We start from the raw sequence: 10,746 nt of genomic DNA on the forward strand, positions 1-10,746 counted from the left end.
GTGAGCACAGCAGCATTAGTCTCGCTGCATGACTGTCCTTGTGAATGATGGCAGCAGCCTACTGCCTCAGGTGAGACTTATCTGGGCACTTTACAAACTCTGCAGTGCTGTAATGTGACACCAACATGGCTAATAACATGCAATTCACCTCCTTCATAACAATTCACCATTTATTTCTTTGACTTTCTCACTTTGACTCTCTCCCGCATTCATTTAATTGCTCCCCTGCAATCTTTTCACTGCTCTTGTTCTCTTTTTGCTCTCTTGTTTCCTCTTTGCTGCTTTCTAAGTTGCTCTCTTTCTTTTTCTCTCTCCCTCTTTCTCTTCTGTGATTTCTGTTATAGATACAGTACAGGAAATCTATTCCACAGGGGAACCCTTAAGGCAACATGCAGAGAAATAAATGCCAAGACTAACACGCAAGATGCATATAGATATACGGTGCTTTAGATGAACTGTGTGCAGCGCACATGCTGCTGCAGAGGACTTATGGGGATTATGCCTGTAACAAAGCATCTGCACTGTAAATGCCAGTGTAAGAAATATACATAATGCACAGGAAGAGAAGTAAAAACAAGTGAAATTTAAGGCCAGGGGAGTGAAACATTGTGTTAAATCAGAGGCGTGTGGTGTGCAGTGACAATGTATCATTAATGCAATCTCCCAAGGCTGGTAGACTAAAGAAATTACTGGTTTATGTTAAGGCCACCTACTTTATTTAATCATATATTATTTATCCTTGCATACATTTCAGTGATTCATAGCAGGGATTCCTCTCAATATCTGGACCGCCAGTTGAGATCCTGCAATGCAAATTCATATCATTTTATCAGCAAGAACCTTTAAAGCAGTTGAAAGCGTGAAACTGTCTAAAAGGAGAAAGACCTACTTATGGACCCAAACTAGAATTCAATGCACCTGACAGAAAAGGTGTGTCCCTATAATTACTGATAAATAAACATGAGAAGAAGGGAAATAGTAAAAGCAAGCATCAGTTTGGTGAACCCAGTCCTGAGCAATGTTTTAGTGAGACAATGTTGGCTCCCGTTCAACTAGCCCCTGCATGCCAGTGTTCGCCTCGCTGTCCAGGGAGGGTCCAGTTCTATCAGTGGTGTGGCTGAGCTAATCCAGCTAATCCTGCCTCTCCCCATAGACACCTCGCATGTCTCTTGGCTCCCCTCATCTGATTCAAAGTTACAAGAGCAAAAGCCTCCCGTCTTGTCCATGTTTCTCTTTTGCACTACTTCACACACAAGTTGGCATGTCCAAAAATATCCTGTTCCCTAATCCGAGTGGAGGTGTTGTCTTCCAACGTGGAATGGTGAAATATGGAATTTGGTCTGTTACCCACCTCCATCCTGCAGGGATCAGACTTGTGTGATGAGTAATCTAGACCAAACAGAGAGGAGATTCCCTGCTACAGCACAGCACAGTTAGAAATTCAAACTGAAACAATAACATAATGGCAGTGATACTATTATACAGTATGTGTCATGTATATGCTACATATTGTCAACAGTCTGACATTGTTTTTCCTCTGGAAAATAAAGAAAGAAAAACTCTCTTTGAATACTATCTACGGAGGCGTCTGATTGCTGATTCGAGACTACACAAAGAAAAATGTTTTTGAATAAATTAATACCACAGAAATGTCATGTCAGCCACTGGAGTAATTGCTTGCCTGCTTGTAGTTATTTGGTTCACCCTTTTTTTCCAGATCAATGCTTACAAATATAGATCAGGAAAACCTACATTTGCAGTCAATTTTGACAGACAAATTTAATGAGGAGCATTCAGTCATCATTCAAAGATCAAAGAGCAAACTCTAATTTTATTCAAACCTTGAAAACTGTAAATCCAATCAATAACATGTCGCTGTATTGTGGTTTCAGTGTTTGCATATATTACCGTCAGTCTGTGAACTTTAAGAGGGTCTGTGTGCGTGTGGATGCTTTTAAAAAGGTACATTTGTGAGTGTGTTTGCTGTGTATGTGTGGGCTTGTGAGGGACAGTGTGTGGGGCTGCGTGTTCTGCATGAGATGTCATTCAAACTGCACACTGTGAGGGCTGTACAGCTGCGATAAGCATAAAGATCTGATTTCACTTCTCAGCGTGCCTACCGCTTCAGCTAATTTTCATAATTAATTAAAAAGCCGGTAAACATTACATAATGCGACTGATAAGGTTCCCTGTTGTTCTTCTTGCTTCCCATTAACTGTGAATTATCAGTGCGTGATGCATTTTCCCTCTGTACTTCACTACTCAAGTTCAGCGGAGTGATAGTTAAGACTTAATGTTTGGAGCCGCAGAATGTCACAGTGTGGCCCCTGTCGATCTGTCAGTCAGTGTGATGAGGCTAAAGTCAGCACCAAAGAATTGAGATGATGTTTAATAGTTGGTAAATGTACACTCATGAGCCATGTTATGCACACAGACCCATTTTGTTTTCAATCAGCAGCAGCTTAATGTTCCTTAACATTAACTTGTAAAGGCTTAAAACGTAATATTCTCTCAAGACAAAGAGAAATATATTCACAACTCATGTTGTGTTATTCTCAGCTTTCTTCACATCTTCTCATTAACAAGGAGGAGGCTTCTGCCCTGTTACACCATGTGCATTTATTGTCAGTCTACAGATGGATAGAAAAAAATAGGAGTTTTTTTTTAACATATATATGTATTATTTTAAATTTGCCTTTTTTAAAAACTGAAGTTACTCCCACTATGATCTAGGATGTCATTTACAAGCCACGACAGCAGCTTCATATTGAGCCTCTAACAAACCACCAACAAAATGAATGAAATAACAAACAATTCATAATAAGTGACATGCAATCTAAGCAAAAGGAAGCAGGAGAGCAGAAAAGACAGGGGGGAAGAGGGATGTGAGAGACGTTTCAAAATGATGTGCAAGCAGCTGCCTGCTGTGAACAAGCCCTCTCAGCACCCAGGTCCTCATTGGTTAGGATGACTTAGAGTGGCGCTATGGGCCCTTCACTCTACTCCACCACCATCCTCCATCTCCCTATTAATCTTTCACTCATATTCCTTCTCTTTCTTCCCCTTCCTCCCACTTCTCCCTCCTTTTTTAATTTGCTTCCTCTTCTGAGTCTTTTCTCCTCACACAACACTCCTCTTTCCTCTCCTCGTCAGCCAAGCATCCTCTTCACATTTTCCCTTTCCTCTCTGTATCTGTCTCTCTCTCTCTCTCTGTGGGTGTCATTACACTGGATACTAATCTAGATTGCTCTATCGCTTGTCACACTTGTGTACAGGTCTGCATATTTATATCTCACACTTACCACTCTCGCTGTAACTGAATCTTCCTCTCTCTAGCCCCCACACGCTGCTGTAGCTGTCAGCATCACCCACCCATAGCAGCTGCAGTGTTTGCTTTGGGCTTTGGGTGAATAAGCAGGTCTCCTGTTGTTTGTCCGTCTACTCGCTGCCCTGTGTGTGGAGTGTTGCTGTCAGGATTACAGCCCTGTAATGAAGAGCAGAGGGAGAGACACGTAGCTGAAGGTTGGGTTAGAACAGTACTCTAGTGGATTAATGCGGCACATAAGTGTTTGGTTGCAACAGTGCATGATCTGACAAACTCATTCCCAAGGAAATACTCTGTGGGTTGCTGCGAAGCCATCAATGAGCACAGTGAGCCTGAGTGAGATTGGCACATCAGAAAAACAAATCAGTGCCAAAGAACAAAATCTGAATGTGTACATGTTGATATGGGTTTTTATTTACACTATAGTAAGCTGTGCAGCGTCACGCAGTCCAGAAGAATATTTGATATTCTGCAGCATGTCCTCTAATTGTTTATAGGCCATATGCTCATAATACTATTTCATTCATTAACAGGAATCCCTACAGAGAAAAAAATTAGGGAAATAAAATGTGCAGATTCCTCCTAGATGTCCCTCACATATACCTAGAGGCGACAGAAAAGATGGCAATGAGCATCGAAAAACTCCAGAGCCCCTGAAATCAGGTGTAACCCTAATAAATATGGAGTCACACAGCGCACAATAACTGTCCACTTTAATTGCACATTTTCCCACAGTAATTGACGGAATAATTAAGACCCAGAGGAGACTCTGAAACCATCTGTGCAGGTAAAGAGAGAATGTCCAAGAGGGTTATAGAGAAGTGGAGAGAAAGAGTAGGACCAGGAGAGAAATGAAGAGGAGGAGTGTGTACGAGAGCGACAGATCGAGGCAGAGGGCAGGACTAATGAGAGAACAAGAGTGTAAATGTGAGCAAAGGAGATGGAGACAAAAGAGGAGTGGAGGAGATGAACTCATTAGTTTCAGTGTTATTCACACTGGAGAAGCCGCTCTGCCAAATCTGACTTCTGCCAAACAGATTTACCCAAGATACCAAAAGCTGAGTAAAGTTTCCCTGTAGGTGTCTACCTGACTGTATCCGTGTGTGCATGAGTTTACTGATGTACAATAAGCTTGTCTGTGTAGCATTTGTGTACATATACAATATGTGTGTATGCATTAGAGGTACAGTTACTTATCACAGTGTCAATTCAATTTAGAGGACAAACACAGGGACACAGAAGACGGCAAGGCAGCACAAAACAGAGATATGACAAAAGTAAAGGAAAAAAAGAAAAAAAACATGTCACCATTACTCTTCTGGTGCTTCTTAGTCCATGCAAACATTTATTTTTGTTTATCATAGATACACAAGGGCCATCTGGGCGCTTGTGTGCCACAGCTACAGCAGCTAGCAGCACCGCCAGTCTCTCTTTGTGCAGGCTAGTATAACAATTTGTGGCATGTCACAGCAGACATGCATAACATTGTGACTGGCTGAGAAAAAGATTAAATAGATTTGTTTTAGTCTCTGTCATGCTATGATGTTTGTTGTCTGTTTTGTTTTTGCTCCTGGGCTGACCAGTCTGTGCATGTGTGGCTACGTTCATACTAATGTTTGAGACTGACAAGCTATTTGCTAATGAGAGCGAATTTCAATTTATGGTGCACAACAGCACAGGAAGAAGTGAACACTGCATGTGTGTGAACAGGTAAATGGTGTTAACCCCTTTAGCAAATGAATAAAGCCTTAGTTGTACAGTAATTAAAGTATGTAACCATGGTGATGTTTAGTACTGACAAAAGATGAGGACTTCAGCAGCTCTGGAGAGTATTTACTCCTCACTTAAGTCCCCCAAAAATTACAGGTATGTGTTTATCCAATATGACACCAATAAAACATTTTCCAATTAATTTAACATTTTCATGTGTAAAATCTGCAGCAGCAAACTACAGTGATTTAATTTAAAATGTGAGAGTGATATTTGTCTTATCTCCAAGTCACCAGTGTCTGAAGCTGCTGTCTGTCTAGTAGAAATCTAATAAGCTTTGCTTGTATCAAGTCTTCAGACATGCAATTTTCAGGCATTCTAAACCTAACATTTATCCAGCTTCTCATGGAACATAATGATGAAAATAGGCTCATGCAATTTATGCCCCCTTTTTCATGATCAAAATCATGCTATTGACAAATAATCCAATTTTCGGAGCAGGAACCATTATTTGAGTCCGCAGCACATAATCTGCATTTCAGTTTAATAAGACCATATTGCACTATATCCTCTCTATCTTTGCCTCCTGGTTTCTCCAATCCTGTTTGCCAGGTCTAGGAGAGAAGACATTAACCCATAATAAAGGCAGGAAGATGAAATCAACAGGGGAGGAAACACATTATAAAAGGATGGATGGGGAGGTAGTCAACAGTCCTCAGCTCGCACAACATCAGGAATCCCCAGGAGGAAAAGAAGAGGAAGTGACCCAGGTCCATGGAGGCCTGTAGGGAGGGGCAGAATACATTACTGTCAGCGACAGCAAAGTTCCCTAGACTCACTGGGCTAGAAAGTAGTGCTGAGAGCGAGGGGGATGCAGAACATAACCAGTTCTATGGAACTACAAAGTGTTCTAGTTGTTGTGTGGCTGCGAATGATGTAGAGGATGGGCTTTGGTGGTGTATGCACGTGTTAGTGTGTGTGTGCGTGTGTGTGTGTGTGTGTGTGTGCTGGTGTGGGGGGTTGGAGTAGAGCCACATACTAGAGACTCACAGTAATTGATAATAACAAATGTGATCTCACTGAGGAATGAATGACTGAATATTTCTCATTTAGAGTGTCTACCTCGTTTCTGAAGCAAGATACTGATGCCAAATTGAGCAACAGTGTGACATTGACAGAGATGTTACACCTCTGTGTCCTTGGGCAGTAATTACAGCCTGTACAAGGTGTGGTGGCGCTCTTCGTAAAGTATCACTAATAGCACTGGAAACATGTTTATTTATTTTCTTGCTAACGCTCTCTCTGCAAGAACGTGAGTGCATTTCTGAAAAATTGTAGCCTACTCCAGTGTTGTAGCATTGCACTCCTTTACCACTGTCAGATTCATATCAATGCAGTAAAACCAGAAATAACATCTTTTTAAAACATGCTTTCTTCTTTCATGTCAAAACCTTACGCACAATGCAACTCAGCCACAGATAGTTTGACTGGAGAGTCAGGTGTGTTATGCTAGTAGCAGATAATGTAGCTTCTCGTAAGGTCTGGGTTTAGTAACATTACTTTTTCCTAACTCCGTTTTTTCATTTTAAAACTTGTGTCACTCTTAACCAACAGTGAGGCATCATCTGAGGCAATTTATCAGATTAAAAGACCTAATACAATCATTTCCATAGATAGAGTTTAAATCCCCAAGACCTGTAAACAGCTATCAAGCCAACACTTTCTAGGAGAATATTCCTGTAATTTTTATTCCAATCCACAGGTACAGTATTTCAGATATGAAAAAGACAGCAGAGACGGGGCTACTGAAGTGCTCCTTGTGCAGCTATTATCATCATAAGAAAAATGAATATAGAGCTTACGATAAATGGGATTAGTGTCTTAACACTTCTCTTTTCTGACATTAGTTTGATCCAACAGTCCCTTACCTCTTCAGGTTATTAAAATGTCCATTGAGGGCATTTGTCTCTTTTGATAATTATAAGCTGACCGAGAAGATCTTCTGTTTAACAATATGATGTCTAAATATAAAGATATATTTTCTCCTGATATGCCTAGTTGTATCTAGCCAAGTTTTCTGCTGCCTGCTCCTCTCAGATCTAAAAAGCTCCAATGACAAACGGGGGTTTGGGGGGTGGGGAGGCTCTTAGAATGTCTAAAGAAGCAGGGAGCACCAGGTGGAAAATAGAAAACAAAGAGGTATTAATTAAGGATGGATTGTACAAGACAAAAAAGAAAGGGTGAGAGAGACCTAAAGAGATACAGAGACACAAATACTATGTCCTGTGTGTCCATGAGAGCTTTGATACAGTCAGACCAGAGTGCAGTGACTGTGAAAGTGCTTAAATAAACACTGCAAGAGAACTGGAACTGAAAATGAGCATATGGGTGGGAGACAAAAAAGCAAAAGAAGAAAGGGAGGCTATTTTTTAAGTGAGGAAGAAGAAAAAAGACCAACACTATGTTTAAGACCATGAAGAGGATGAGAACAAACAAACAAAAAGCCAGATTATGAAAAGCCAAACCACAGAAATGGACTCAGAGGTGGAGCATTTTTTTAAAAAATGGAGGCAACGAAGGTGAAATGGTATAAAAGGTGGTAAACTAGAGGGAAACATAGTGAGTAAATGAGGAGATTGAATCGATAGAAACAGAAGCGATGACTGCCAGAGGGGAAAAACTGCCTCAGGGGCCGCTTCAGCCTTAACTCACATAACTGCTGTGACAGGAAAACCTTTTACTTTCAACCCCAGTAATTTCCATATTTACTTCTGCCACAGTCTGTTCTGTGAGGAACCAGTGTCATCCCTCTAAAACCAAATGACATTTCAAAGAACAAATGGTAGTTTATCAGATAGTGCAGTAGTTAAGAGCTTTTCATCCACCAGGGCTTTCTAATGTTGACTGAGTCTCTTTCTGCTGTAGAATTCCTACAACCAAATAAAAGTATTTCATAAGAATAAACAATGATATCTTACTCCCATTATTTATGAAAGATCAACGTGAAAGGGTATATTGAAGCATATTGCATCATAAAACCATGGTTCAACATTTTGGGAATTACGCTAATTTGCCTTCTTGCCAAAATGATGCAACACCACAGCAAAAGCTCACTAATCAACATGTTATATCTTGTTTCTTTAATTTTGTGCAGAAACAAAAAAAAATGTTTTAATTCCAGTTTTACAGGGAGTTGTGTGCTGTAACTATTTCCTGGCTAACAGTCAGGATTTTGTTGTAGCTTGACTTAGTTATTTTGTGCATTTTAATTATTTTCACACCTCTTAATGATGCACTAATTTATTCACTGAGGAGGACTTCAGATTTTTATGTTATATAGTATGTTTTCTGCTCGACAGCCTGCACTGGGACACTTCAGGTAAAACTGACTTAGGGTACAGTTGTTATTTTCACAACACTAATTAGAAACGCAAAGGCAGAGCCCTTAATATAGAAGAGCTGTGACAGCCAGGGGTCAAAAATGGTAGCGGGTCATGTGACTCACGTAGGTTCAAATAGTTCCAGACTGACAATTAACAGCAGGATTTATCAGCAAATTACTACTTTTAATGACTTAAACAGCCTAACAATCCAACTGTGTGTTCTGCTGTTGTAGATAGCTCAGCTAATTTAGCTCGTTACCTAATTATTACAGTAAAGTGACCCAAAATTGGTGGGAGAAAAGGTTATAGAACATGTATAAATGTTTTGACACGTCACTAACTTAAAATGTCACAAGTATAATTGCTTCATTAAATTCAGATTCTTACTTTAGAAGATAGCAGCCAGGTCAGTGTAACTCTATGGCACTACGCCTGATGTTTGCAACTATTAGACGTTCCCATGATCTGTTATTACTGAAAAAGAGGCTCATAGAGTAAATGGAGATGTCGTCACTCTCCTTCTTAATCCACTCTATACAATTTGAAATGTTATGCTCACACATTTATTTCACAGAAAATTGTCATATCTTTTGTACATGCCCTAACCCATCTATTACAAAAACCTATGGTACCAATACATTTTTGTATTGAATGTATGAACACATTCATACACAAACAATACTACACTGGTGAGTGTGAGGTGTGCCTTTACTTGTGTTTCTGTATGTATGGAGTACCCATGTGTGCATGGGCACTGCTGCTCCGCCTGGCTGCTCTGTCTGTCGTCCCTGGACCAAAGGTCAGCAGCGTAACTGTCACATTTAGTCCATCTCAGGATCTGCTCTGTCGTACAACAATGTTCAGAGGTTCAAGCTCCACTGACGATACTCAACCCTCCAGTGTGGGCTGCATGTCAGCTGGGAGGAGAGTGACAAGGGCGAGCTGAGGAACAGCAGCCGACACAAGGGTCACGGAGCCAAAAGGCTATGAATAGCGCTACTGGGACGGGGAACACACAGGCAGGTCGATGGAGGATAACCAGAGCAGAGGACAGTTTCTCTGGGTAACACTTAAGTCTTGCGTGTGCTCTCATGCACGATCTTGTATTTCTCCCTTCCACACCTGGCTCCACCTTCCTCCACCCCACCTGCCTTTGTTTTCTGTTTCTCACATTGGGTCTCTGCTGCTCGCTCTATTGCTCTGTTGGCTTCAGGCAATTCTGTCCGTTCCCCCCTCTCACTCTGTGATGGAGGGGTGAGTTGTGGAGTGAAGGAGCAATGAAGCGATGGAGGCCTTCAGAATGGAGAAACCACTCCCTTCTCTGTTTTGGCATCTTTTGCACGCCCTGAAACATCTACCCAATTAATCCTTTATTGACTGTATGTCAATGTCAACTTTCAGAACACCACAGCTCACTTGCTTGTCACTAAAGGGTTAGTTCACCCAAATGACAAAAGGGCATATGTTCTCTCTTGCTGCACCGATGTTAAAGGATAATGAAGTAAACATGTTCTATCTCCTGCCTCAAGACCATAGTCTTCTTAGCAACTAAAGCATGGTAAAAGTGTTAATGTTTATGTTTAGTAATTCACCAATCTTAGTTAACAGAGAAAGGATGTTATATTTCAAGAGTGGATACTGTAGAAAAGAAAAATAAAATACATTGCTAGCAAATATTTTACTGATACTGTGTGTTCATCTCAACATTTTGTGACTTCCTAGATATATTAACATTTACCAAGTTATGTTGATATTAAAAAAGGTAAACCAGAAAGCATTATGTCAATGACAAAACAGTATTATACATCATTTCTGAGTGCCAGGATTGCATAAAGGCTACTATTTTGGTTGAAAAATGTTGTAAAAATTAGGGTGGAAGCAGTGAACATCTCAGAACCTGCACAAATAAACCAAAATTGCCTGTATGATAAGACACTGCTAGAGAGTTAGTGAAAGAAATAGCCTGGCAATTTGAGTGAACTAACCCTTTAAAAAGATCTCATCAATACATGCTGTGCCATAGTATAAATAACAAACACAGTTATCTGAAGCCAGGTCATGTGTTGTGTGTGCTCACAAGTCCAGGGGAACATGTGAGTACACAAAAGTGTGTGCATATTGCATGTGTGTGTTTACTCCACCTGTTTGTTTTGCATGACGTGTTATTCACACATTAACCACCGCACTCTGTAGCATGCTACATTATCACCTCACACACCTTAATGAGCCGGTTTTTCATGACTGGACCAATTAGTCTCAGTTATCTGGTCAATTTAGCAATTCTGCTTTCTCCTCAGGGTTTTCAGCTCCTGAAAATCACACTGCCGT

General features: G+C 40.6%; 1 long non-coding RNA gene across 2 annotated transcripts in view; it reads right to left on the reverse strand.

The window, feature by feature from the left end:
• Nucleotides 1-741: 741 nt before the first annotated feature.
• The window catches only part of LOC109973911 (uncharacterized), a 21,277-nt gene continuing 11,272 nt past the window's right edge, over nucleotides 742-10,746 (reverse strand). For both annotated transcript variants that reach the window (XR_002276893.1, XR_002276894.1), the window contains 2 exons: nucleotides 3,303-3,484; nucleotides 742-1,389 (listed from right to left, as the gene is read on the reverse strand). This is a non-coding gene — a long non-coding RNA (uncharacterized LOC109973911). The remainder of the gene's footprint in view (nucleotides 1,390-3,302; nucleotides 3,485-10,746) is intronic.

The sequence above is a fragment of the Monopterus albus genome, unplaced genomic scaffold (genome assembly GCF_001952655.1).
Source record: "Monopterus albus unplaced genomic scaffold, M_albus_1.0 scaffold310.1, whole genome shotgun sequence".
Taxonomy (NCBI): Eukaryota; Metazoa; Chordata; class Actinopteri; order Synbranchiformes; family Synbranchidae; genus Monopterus; species Monopterus albus.